Below are 13,593 nucleotides of genomic sequence, written 5' to 3'. Positions count from 1 at the left end.
TGGGAATAATATCACACATTTTTTTAATTAGTGGAAACAATTTAAATGAAATAAGCTACAAATAGTAATTTAATATTTAAGTAAAAAATTCTGTAATCTCTTTTTGCTTATTTTTCTCCAAATTTAAATCTAGGGAAAAGCTATTTGTAGGAAAGCCATTTAAATCTAGGAAAAGCAAATGTGCTATGAAAATCAAGAGAAATCGTTTTCTGTTTTAAAATAGAATTATTTGCGGAATAGTGCGAATCAACTGTAGTGCTTATTTATTTAAAATGGTATTAAAATTATGCACAAGTTATCCCATTAAAAGCAAGAAAAGTATATTTTGCTGCTTTTCAATATACCTTTCTATGTTTGCAAAATTTTATTCATTTTTTTTTTTTCATTTCTTTTATTACCTATCAAAACTATAAATTTAATCTAATTTAATATGCGCTTTTCTACATCTCTCTAAAATTTTAATTTTATTTATTTGATATTAATATTTCTGCAATTTTCTTTCAAAAATGTTTATTTACCTTAATTTTCTTTATCCGAAAATAAGCTAAAGTGTAGAATATCTATTCCGTCTTCAGGTTATAGGAAGTTGACAATGTTTATTTTAGATCGAACAGAAAGAATATAAAATTTTCCCTTAGTAGTAATCTGTTTATAATAAATTTTATTATAATTCATTACACATTTAGCAATTTATGAACTCAATCTCATTTTTATTTTCTCTTATAACGAAGTACACCAAGAGAAAATATTTTTATAGTCAAAAATATTCGAATCCTTCATTTAGACAAATCGCAACATCTCAGACTTCTCTGAATTCGTAAAGCACAGTTTGGGAATATTATGTTTTTTTTTATATGAATAATACGATAACTCAAAAACGCCTTGAGCTATATACATGAAATTTGGTATATGGTCCTCATCGAATATATTGATATCTATTAACTTAAAATCTATCTATCTGCCTGCCCGAGAACAAGTGAACTTAAAAACTACAAAACGTAAATAGCTTTATGAATAAAATTTAATACACAAAATAAGCATCTAAAGTGTAAATACTTATTGGATTTAGAATTAAATCTTTCAAAGAATTGAGCATCTGTTGGTGAGTACTTCTGAATTTATTAAACGCGATAGCAACGACTGCGATGAATATAATTTGGTATTTGGTCTTGATATTAAAACTGCAATTCTATGTTAATTTTTTTTCAGTCGGTTGAAAAAAAAGGCATTCACAACGCAGGGGCAAAAAAAGGGCATTTCAGTTTCTTCACATTATTGCAAAGCATAAAAATCTCATGTGCGGGCGTCTTGTGGCTTTCCAGACCTTGCCCAAGTCCACGATTTTTTGAGGAAAGGGGGAACATCTTCATTAGAGAGTATACTAGAAAGTCTAGGGGGGGGGAGATCATTCTCGTTGATTAAATTGAATAAGTTTCCATTTAAAAAAAATTAAATAAAGAAAAACAAAAATGATATATCTATTAAGAATTTTTTTTAAAAATTTTTTGTTCCTATTTCATATAAAACTCGAGTGCTTGCACATTGATATACCTATCCGATTTAGAAAGACACAAAGATCGAAAGAAATCACTGTCACTTCATTCTTTTATTTTTTTAAAAAAAGTGTAGCTTAAAAAATAAAAATGAAGGGCAGTAAAGAATTATATCTTATCTGTTCGATTATCTACATATGCATACAAGATGAAGAAACTGAGGAACGATATTTAATGTAAAAAAATCTTAATCGATCGTGCTCTGATTTCACTGTATTTGTAATTTCACAGCTCTTATTTTGCTTGCGGAATTAAGGCGCTGCGATTGCAAACTCTTCTCTAAATCTTTATACTTTCTCGAGGCCTTAATTCCCGATTTTCAGCCTTCACATTCGTACGCTACAGCGTGCACACCAGGGTTTAAAATAACTTTGATATGAAAATTGGACTATTTTCTTGAAATTATGAAGAACAAAAGTCATTAAGGAACAGATATATATATTTGTAACAAAATACAAAATTCGTTGATGTAGAAACATTAAAAAAAATGATATAGTATAGAAATTGTGTCGATAAAAGGTACATTCTCTGTACAAATTAGAAATAAAAGCTATAAATGTGTTAGGAATTGCCTTTCAATTGTATAAAGATATCGCAAAAAAAAAAGAATGAAGATAAAGGTGGAAGCTCAAATAAGTTTAATCCATGCTACTTTCTTTTTCATCAATAAATTCACCAAGGATGATGGGCCCCAAAATATTTCAGATATAAATATTTATTATTTCAAAATATTTATTATCATATTATCAAAATCGGCCACTGATTGTAAACATATACAAATTTGAGTTCATGTTATTTCCTCTGAGCAAACTGAAAACACCAAAATCTCAATATTAATAAAAATCATTATATTACATAAGAAAAAAAGATGTAATAATTTTATTAGTAAACTTCAAAATCTTATCTAAGAGTAATAATTATTTTTTAAAAAAAACTATATTCATAAAATTCGACCTTCAATAACATTTAAATAATATGTAAAAAAGAACATACGTAATTTTTCAAAAAGACTGCCATAGCCATTTGTCAAAATGTATCTTTTGGACAAAAAAAAAGAATATGGGAAAGGAAAGTATAAAACGGTACCAAACTAATTAAACTGCGATATTAATTAATTATGCAAAAACAATTACATTGAAAATACTAAGTAAAATTTTAATATAAAAAATAAAATTACATTACTACGAAAATTTGGGGAAAATAATTAAAAATATTAATTTCTTTTTTTTAAATCGAAATTTTTTAATAATTATTCGGCCAGCGTATCATTCAACTTCAATGCTTTCATCAACGTTAACGGCAGATATCCCGACATGTGCAGAACGGTTGAAAATTGAACAGAAGAGGTTTGTTTGGTACCTGTCACGTGAACGTGAATTGACCCCATTCTTTTAATGGGAAGGAATCAATTACATTTTCTGTGATTAACTTCTTTTTCCATAATTTAAAATAATAAATTTACTATTTTAGATATTTATATTATATCGTTCTGATTAAAATATTATTTAAATTTGTTTAAAACCAAAATGTAATATCCTTATTATAAGCAAAAAGTAATTCTCAACTTAATGCATTCTCTATTTGATTGAAAATAAAATGTCCTGTTTTTAAATAAAGACCAATAAATGCATTGGCTGAAAAAGTTATTATGCGAATTAGTTTTATGAATGAAGTTAAAGCTTCACTTAAAAACATTAGAACCAGTGTATTTCTTCCATAATAAAAATTTCTGGGTGTTATTGAAATGTATAGGGTGGGGTCAACCGCAGAGATGGTTCCGAAAATAATTTCAAAAGTAAGAAAACGCTTAAATCATAAATAAAAAAATCATAGTTGGAATTTGAAAGTGAATGTTTTTGCTAAAGATCAATTTGAGTCATGTTTGGTTAATTTTTTGGAATCTCAGTAAAAAGAAATTATTTTTTTAATTTACTTAATATATGGTCCTTAATGGGTTGGTTCTTTGCAGGCGGAATTTTAAGCGAATAAAATTAATTATATCTCAAGACCTGCAAAAAATTTTGGATCGAAATTTGATACACGTATGGAAAAAGACATATTGGATCCAACGGTTAAAAAATTTCAATTTTCGTAATAGGGAAAATTTTGAGATACTTATTTATTAACTATGTTAATTTAATGGGTTAATTAGTTTTTTTAATTTAAATAAACCATTTCCATCGACACTATCTCTGCGAAAATGCGATAATAAATAATAAAATTACAAAAGAGTCCCATTATTTTTGTGAATGACTGTACAATTAAAAATTTGTAGCAACATTCGAGGAACTCTTAAATTTACAGATTTTTTGAAGAATTGATTCTATTCTATGTTTTATAGTTATTCTGATACATCACTTTTCTTATTGCTATCAGGAATGTTGCATTTAACTGAATCACAATCAATAAGTGCTGACCTCCACATAGTGAACACTTACTTTTGTTTACAGAAAAGAGCTGCACGTTTTGGTCTAATAAACTTGAAGCAAATCCTATGCTTAAATAAAATGTTTCCATTTTTTTTTTTTTTCGAATTGAAATTTTATTTCATATTTGCCTTCCTCACTGTAATGAAATCCATTGCAAAACATGCAGACTTCGAGAAAATTTTCGCAGTTCTTCGCCGATCATGATCTCTAGAACCAAACGTTTTATCCGTGTTATCTTGTAAACATGATAACTAGAGTAATTTTGTTTGGATTTTAACGGGCTTGGAATATGTTGTTAGAAATGCAAAGATCTCAAACGAGTTCGTAAATGACCCATCTAGTTCAAAGAGAGTGGAAATGGTGGAGGTTGGAATTTTCATTTCGCAAAACTTGTTTAGTACTGAAGATAGAAAAATTAGTCCAGCTAGTCAAATTAACTCCTCATTAAGACAAACAACTTCTGCATTTAAAGTTTTTTGATAACTTCAATATCTTAGAGATGACACGCGACACAATATTTTGGGCATGCCGCCGATCAAAACGGTTTGCATTTTAGTTCAAAATTCAAGTTCACTACGAAGTATTATGAACAAACGCGAGTGTTTCCATTCCATTTAAAAAAGGGCACATATATTTGTACGGCTGTTGAAAATTCGCTTGCTGAGAAAGAAATTGATTTGAAAAGAATTGTTTCAGTAACTCATGGTGGGCAAAAAAAAAAAAAAAGTTTCATTAGTTTATTTCAAACATACGTAGAAAATTCGATTGTTGAACTCCACTGCATTATTCACTAGCAAGCCTTGTGTTCTAAGAGTGGTTTAACATCTTTTGATAACGTAATGGCGTTAGTCATAAAAATAGTCAACCTCATATCGTCGCAGGCTTTAAATAAGCGAAAGTGTGAGGCTCTGTTAGATGAAGTCAACTCGGTGTATAACGACTTACTAATGCATAATAATATTCGCTGGTTGAGCCGCGGGGACGTACTTCAATTGTTTGGAAGAAATGAGACTGTTTCTGCAAAATGAGAGGGAAATTAAACAATATCCACAGTTGTTGGATGTTATGTGGCTCTCAAAATTGATGTTTTTTACTGAGATATGCCAACATTTCAATGAATTGAACGTAAAGCTTTAAGGCACAAATAAAGCAATTATCGTCACGATGGATCTCATTTGCGTTTTTGACGCTGGATTGTATGCTTTAGGAAAAATATTATTAAAAATACTTCAAGTACTTCCTAAATTTCAAAAAAATATATCAAAGATTTAGATGTACATGAGAAACCAGACTAAGAAAAAGTTACTGAAGAATTTTTTTTTTTCGTAATTGATTCGTCAATCAAGGAATTTTCAGCCAGATTTTCTCAGTTCAAAGATTTATCGAAAAAGCTCAAGTTTATTATGTATCCTGTCTAATGTGACTTCATTTGATAAACTGAATTTGTCCCAATTCGATTAGTTGGAAACTGAAGAATTTGAAATGCAACTGATTGAATTCATATTGAACTAGGCTGGAAATCAAAAATTTATTGAAACAAAGAAAAGTTGTAATTGATTAAATCAGAAAGATTAATAAGCAATATAAGTAAAAATGCCAGTAACGAAATTTTGAAAACATGGAATTCGATTTCAGATACATTTTATGGTTTGGAGAAGCTGGCTCATGTTATTTTAAACATATTTGCTATGCCTGCAAGTCATTATTTTCAGAAATGAATAACATTAAAGAGTCTCTTAGAGACCGTTTGGCAGATGACTCAAATTCAGCATGCATTCTACTGAAAGTAACAAATTACAACCCTAATATAAGTTATAAGTTGTCATCTAATCTGCAAAAAAAGAAGTCACATTAATGTTACTTTAATTTGAATTTCACCTATAAGTAAAATCTCTGCTACTATGCAGTTCAAAATGTATTTTCTTCGTAGTTTTGAATTATTAGTATTTAATTTTATTATTTTCCCAAAAATCACAAGTCAAAATTATTTGACGACACGCCTATACCACATTAAACATTGCTTTAGAAAAAAACGGCACCGTGATCCATAAAGGTTCGATACCCCTCCCCTGTCTTAGAAGTTAGAGGCTGAAAATAAATTTTCAAGGTCTAATTTTCTCTACTTTTTGGATTAACAATTTATGTTGCCAAATAGTAACTTAGATGTAAATAAATCTACCTTTGCCTTCCAGCTTGCTCAGAGAATTTTTTTTTTTTGATTGACGAATAATTCTGAAATTGCTGAAATGTTTATATTTCGATCGCCATAGTTTAATGATAGATGGAACTTCTAACTTAAGGAGCCCCCATCCAGACCTCAATGCATGAGCTTTGCGCTCGCGCGAATTCAGTTTTTTAGAGAGGAAATTCGTCTCTCTAATTCAAGGTCATAGGCTTTTTTTTATTATATTTCAGTACTAGATCGGATGGTAATAATTTCAATAACATTGGACATAATAATTTCCCATACATTTCAGAATTTTGCAAAGATATTATTAGAATTTGGCATCAAACAATCTTCAGAAACCTTTAAAATCACTAGAACATTTCAAAAGTGAAATATTTAATAAGAAAGTTATGGACGTGTTAATCAACAGATTATTCCTGTCAAATCTATCTTTCAACATTTTAATAGCGGATTTATAATTTTCTTTAGTTAATGATAATCTTTCTATTATGATTAAAACATTTCCTGACAAATGTGCTTTCAAGTAATTAACGACATCCATAATTAATGAATAATCAGTAACTAATGAATCATTTTTGGATGAATTCTAAAAACTCAGTCAACCATTAATATCCCAAGAAAAATTTTTAATAGAAAGTTTTGGCAGTCTGTATACTCTTTAGAATATAGTTCAGTTGAGGAAGATTGGCTGCTGAGCTTTGTTCTTACTGAATCATTCGATGAAGTATGAGTTTTAAAGAATTTTGATGCTCTAAATTTAGGCAAAATTATTTTATCTTTAAAATCTTCGGAAATAACAAATTCTCTCTAAGTTTCTTCCGATTTTAAATGTTTCTCCAATTCAGCTCTTGTTATACTTAAATATAGAAGCTTATCAGTTAACAGTTCAATATTTTCTTCGATAACATCTTAAATAAAATCTAATTTCTTAATTTCATTTTCTATAACTTTATTATTGCTATTCTAAACTGAGTTTTTCTTTTCTTTTTAAGAATAATTAGCTTTTGTTCAGTCTTGTTAATCTTCTGATATCTCAAACGGCCTTAGTTAAGAATTCATCAATTATTCCAGCAGGAATGCCATAAAATTATGTGAAATCTACACACATAATTTTTAAGGTACGGAAGTAAATTGCATACCTTTATTTTGATATTTCAGGTTCTATATCGTAATAGCTGAGATACAACAATTAATTCCATTCAGAGATTCTGATAATCCCAGAGCAGTTAATTTCATTCTGAGATAGATAAACTCCTCAATGCCCTTTTCCACATGTATTTTTTCAATTGACTGAAATTGTTAAAAACTGCATTCCACTACGGAGGATAATCCTTATTAGGTAAGATTTTATTTGTTGTATATTTCATAATGATTTCTGAAATTTTATTAGTAAAATTTTCGTTTGATCGTAGTTTATATAACTACGTTAAGGGTTTCATTTGTTTCCTGAATGATTGGATTCCAATGCATAATTTGAAGTAGGGATTGCAATACCGGTATACCGGGATACCGAATACCGGTATTTTGAGCCATTTATACAGTTTTGTAATACCGGTATTCACAAGTTTAAATACCGTTTTTTCGGTATTTACTAGAAATTTTTTAAATGGTCTCCATTATATGTTCAGGGATCGCCAACATAGCAAAATAGTAAACGTTTTTATTTTTATGTCTCACTAACGGGCGAAATTAATTAGACTGTGAATACAAAGTTGCATCATACAATCAAGAAAGGTGATAAAATACTGTTTGACAACGGATTGTAAAACCCTCTGCGCTTTCGAGCATGCGTTAGGATGCGTTTAATTCCGCAAAATAGGGGTAAGAGGAAAGATGAAAGGAGGAGATGTTTACATTTAACAATGAAGACTCACGGTTTTGTGAGACGTAAACATTACAGATAATTAGTAATACAGAATGTCTTACTATATTTACATAATTATAATGATTTTAAAAATGAAAATGAAAAAGAAGAAAAGAGACTAACCAATTTAAATCTGATCAAATTTATAGTAAATTTTCTTTAAATTTTTTACCCAGAAACCTATCCACTTTCAAAACAATTCGGCACAGTTTTCGAAAGTTATGATGACACCAATGGCGACAGTGAAAAGAAATTGTCTCTTGAACAAAAATTAGAATTAGAGAAAAAAAATTCAACAAACCAAAATACAATACAGAAATCAGCTGTATCCAAAACCATCCGACGAGAAATCGATTTATTTGAAGATGAGGGATTTAGAGGTAAATACTTAGAAAAAGTATATCGCGCATTGTTAACGATACTACCAACTAGCGTAGATGCCGAAAGAGCGTTTTCGACAACTGGTAATTTTTGCACAAAATTACGTTCCAGGCTTAATGACAGTACAATGGATGCATTATTTTTTTTATTATCAAATTTCAAAAATTTGTACCACAGTCTGAATAGTGATATTTACACTTTTTTGTGATTTAAATAAATAAGATCTTACTTTACTTTTTTGTGATTCTTTATATACTGTTATAATTTATAAGTAACAAATTATTTTTTGTGATATTTACGCTCTCTAATAAAACTGGCAAATAAAACAAAGAAACACCTGTGTTTTCTTTCTTTTTCTAAAATTTATAATACCGGTATTAAAACCGAGATCCCGGTATTAAGATCTAAAAAATACCGAATACCGGTATTGAACTTTTGGTTCGATATTGCAATCTCTAGTTTGAAGGTATTTAAGTGCAGCATTGCGTTTCGACCTTGAAACGACTATAGACCAATAATCACTCTCAAAGAAACAGTCAAAACCAGAACAATCGATCTCTTCGTAAAGGTGTTTAGAGCATAAGGTCAGATCGAAAATTGAACATGTCCTATTGTTTATGATTCTAGTAAGTGCATGATGTGTTGATGATTATAAAATTAGAACTATTGAGCCATTCAATAAAATCATATCTATGAGTAGAGTGAAGGTTTCCACTTCATAAAAGGTAAGGGAAGTTGAAATCACGAAAGATGAAAGGTTGGTGAATGAATTTACGCCGTTGAAGGAAATTTCAATCAAGTTACTATTGAAAATGTGAGGAGTGTAAACATTTATTATTGTGAAAATTTGGGTTTCTAAGGCAAGTACTTCAAGTCTTGAGTCATTTTCTTTTCTAAAATCAATTCTACCAGACATATTTGTTAGTATCCCTATAAGAAGACCATCATCTGGTCTATCATTTTAGTGAGTATGGAAAAAAATTTAAACAGAAACACAGAAGACAGATCGTTTTTTTTTCAAGAAAAAATAAACAGGAAAGTTATCGTTTTCTTTCAAGTAAGAGGATGGGGAAAATGAAGCTTGGTTGAACCAAAATCTTTTATTTTTAATGCTATCACAATTGCACTGCAAAAAAGACATTTTGGAAAAAATAAAAAGTTATGAATGCGAAAAAACTAGTGCGTTGAAACTTTGTGACAAAAAGGACAGAGGAAAGTGGACAAGCTACGACATGAATGAAAATGGACGGGTGAGGGGAAGGACGATCTGCAAAATCAAAAGTTGAAAAGAGGGGGAAAAAACAAAGAAAACCAAAGAAAAAAAAAGACTTAGCCAAATAGTATAGTCTTTTGATTATTATTACTATTTGCAGCCCAATGCATTTTACTGTTGGCCATATAATTCAAATTTTGAAGATTTTCTTTTGCAATCAAAACTTTGTGAAATTACTTGCATATATTTTGTATAATACATTCAATAAATTTTTGTAGCATATCAGGGAAAAGAGCAGTTTGTTTCTCTAATCTTTCATTAATTGTTTGGAGAAAGGATTCAAATTTCAAATTTAGAGTAATCAGTAGCTACTCTCATGATTTTAACAGTATTGGAATATTTTATGATAGATGCTCGAAAAATTCTATGAACTACATTAGTTGTGATATGGTTGTGGCACTTGAGTTCTAAAATTTTTTGCTCTTTAACGTGCGATGGATATGCTCTTTGCTTAGTCGTATGGGGACCCTTGCGATTGATGCATTTCTCTCACCCTTGATAAGACCCAAAAATGTGTTACACTACAAAGGTAGCCGATATTGATTTAATCACAAGTTTGGGTAGGATGAGCAAAAGAATAACATTTATTACATTGTCGGGGAAGGTCCATGAATTGTTGGATGAGCTGATTTATAAATCAAATCAAATTTTAATGGAGTCAGGTAGAGTTGTTTGTCCCAAGGACAGTTATTAGAATTGGTGAAATATATTTTATTGAGTTTTGTTTTAAGAATCACATTTCAACATCGACGAAGTCGTTCTCTTTTTGTATTTCTGCAGCACGTTCCTCCAGGGGTTAGTATGTGAAATAATAATAAAAAAAAAAAACGAAGAGATATTTTCTTATATGGCTCCAGTCACAACATCTTTGTCCATAGATTTCGTTAATTATAAAAGTTGGACATCACATATCAGGTACTTTGTCGTGTAAAGTATTTTGCCTTGCTGTTTATATTTCATATTGTCTATCGAATTATGCCTACTGATGATATTTTTGATGAAAGCTTGCGCGAAAAATGGGTTTAACTGAAGAAAATTTTGTGTTTTATCTGCATTCGAGAGCAAGGCATTCATTTCCTGATACTGATTTGGTCCAAGGCACATAATATTCTCATTGGTGCTTTTGATACTTCTGAAGTAGTTGTTATTTTGAACAGAATCCTTATTAATTTGATTATTTTTGCTCATGGTTACAACATTGTCTAAAGGGGGTAAGGTAAATTTCAAATGTGTTTTTCCAGATAGGTAATCCTCTTAAAAATTATAAAAATGAAATGACAGATAACCTGATCTGTCATCAGAACAAAATAAAAAGAGAGAAAAAAAAAACAATAATATTTGCGAGAAACACACGCACAAAGACACTGGATTGAAGGCACAGGAAACAGAAGAGAAAGCAACAATCACTGACGAAAGCACAAATCGAATTCTTATAAAATCGTATTACTATCAGAAACGCATCAATAAATAATGAGCGAGCGAACCAGCTGGCATCACTTAATAAATTTAAAAGAATCGCAATGTGATACTTCGGAGTTGACGAGTAGTATGTAAACACAAGTTAGTGATAGTGAAGTGAACTTTAAAAAAAATGATGATTCAACAGTCCTTTAGTTTGATATCTGCCAGATTACTGAAAGTCTTTTGCTCTTGGCAGATTCTTCAAATATTTTTTTATATATTCTAATATGATAAAGTAAATTCTAAAAATGATTATAACTTTGTTTAGTGATTGAATCGAGCCTTAGATTACTTAATTAGAATGGAATGTCATCGGCAATGTATGAAATGCCGGCATTCTATAGAATGCCTTAGCATTGTATATAATGCCGGAAGTTTTTAGACAAAGTATGAAATCTGACAATTATTACATACTTTACCTAGGCATTCTATAGAATTACAAATGCTATTTAGGCAAAGTATGAAAAGTTCTATCAACATTCTATCACGTCCTCCGTGTCTATTAGCCAAATGAGCTTCATGAAATACGTGAAATAACTCAGAGTCTATGACGCAATACTTTTACTAACGCTTTTCTTTTTTTTAAGAGAATAAATGAGTTTACGTTTATTTTCCACAATCATCACATCATAACGATTCACAACCAATAGTCCCCGAGTTCCGTTTTAGTAGTCATTTTAGATTTTTGTACATTATTTATTTGCTTCTGGTAAGCAGTTTCGGTTAAAAAAACTTTTTGCAGCATTAACTCGAATTTCGGACAGTTCATTGTCGAATCATCGTTTCATGTCTATAGACCAAGACTGCTTCTCCAACACTACAGCTTGCTCCTCCATCAGAGCCGACCATCTGGGGTGGGGGTGGGGTCCCCATGATTGAGGGGCCCCGCTGTGATCAAGAATTAAAATAGTATTCTGAACCATAATAACGTTTATACATACTGAAAGTATACGTTTCTTTCAACGTGGCTGGCTGAGCATCGACTTACTACTGGGCAATGATCGCAGTGATACTTATAAAAGGGGGGGATTTATTTATAAATAAGGAGATCCCCTTTAGACATGTAAAGACAGAGCGGCGCGACTTCTGGACGATGTGGTTCCCAGAAGCTCGAGAAGAAAGAAATTGCTTCAAATTCAGAAATTACAATTCAAACTTCAATTGGGGAAGAAATTTCTACTCCAACTACACAGTCTTGAAATGAAAATGTTGAAACGGTGAAATTTATTGAAGGACCGCGTGTTTATGCAAATATGACCGAATCAGAAAATAATGACGGAAATAACAATAACAAATACGAGCAAGAGAGTATAAATGATCCTGGTTTATGGCCAAGTATTATAACTGATAAATTTAGAATGTTTTGTGTTAAAGCAGACCTTTACAATACAAGGGATTTTTTGCTAAAAATGCTAAGGTAGATCATTTTACACTACGTACTACTTTAAAAAAAATGCCAAATGGTGAAGTCCCGCTTCGCAGATGGTTAATTTATTTAAAAACGCAAGACTCCGCGTTTTGTCTTTGTTGTATACTGTTTTCCAAAAGAAGAGATGACCAAACTACACGATTTATAGGTGACTAGAATAACTGGAGAAAGCTGTCAACTATAATCCAAGATCATGAGCGTTCTAGTTGTCATTTTAATTCGTTTATTGCTTGGGAAGAATGACTAAAATGAGTAAATTTATTTTCAACTATTGGTAAAATAAACCAAGTTAAATGATTCTATTTTTCTAATCTTCCACTTCGAGGAAATCGCGAAATAAAAGGATAGCCTAATAATGGAATTTTTTTATATCTGATCGAATTATTAAGTAATTACGACCCTGTACTAACGGATCATATAAGCAAAATAATAAATTCGAAAAATAGAATTGTGCATCATTTAGCACATAGTTCAAAAGAACAAATTATCTCTGCATTAGGAAATGAAGTCCTTTACAAAATTAAACATGATATAAAAGCAACCATGTACTATAGTATTCAAAGGGATTGTACTCCTGATATTTCCCATAAGGAACAAACTTCAATCATTATTAGGTATGTAAAATTTGAAGAGAAAAGGTTAACTATAAACGAGTCATTTATAGGGTTTATTGAAGTAACTGATGTGACTGGAGAAGGACTAACAAAAACTCTATTGAAAAGATTTACTGAGCTTGATTTAGATATTATGAATTGTAGAGGACAAGCATATGACAATGGTAGTAACATGAAAGGGAAATATAAAGGAGTGCAATCTAGAATATTTTCTCTAAATCTGCATGCAATTTATGCTTCTTGCCTATCACATTCCTTTAATTTATTAATTTGCGATGTCGCTTCCAGCAGCATATATAGTAAAAAAAAAACTTTTTGGAATGTTACAACGTTTATATTGCTTATTTTCTGCAATGCGAAAAAAATGGGAAGTTCTGCAAAGCATTTAAACATTACTCTTA

Source organism: Argiope bruennichi, chromosome 2 (assembly GCF_947563725.1).
Source record: "Argiope bruennichi chromosome 2, qqArgBrue1.1, whole genome shotgun sequence".
NCBI classification, from domain to species: domain Eukaryota; kingdom Metazoa; phylum Arthropoda; class Arachnida; order Araneae; family Araneidae; genus Argiope; species Argiope bruennichi.
Note: the sequence above shows the minus strand (reverse complement) of the source record.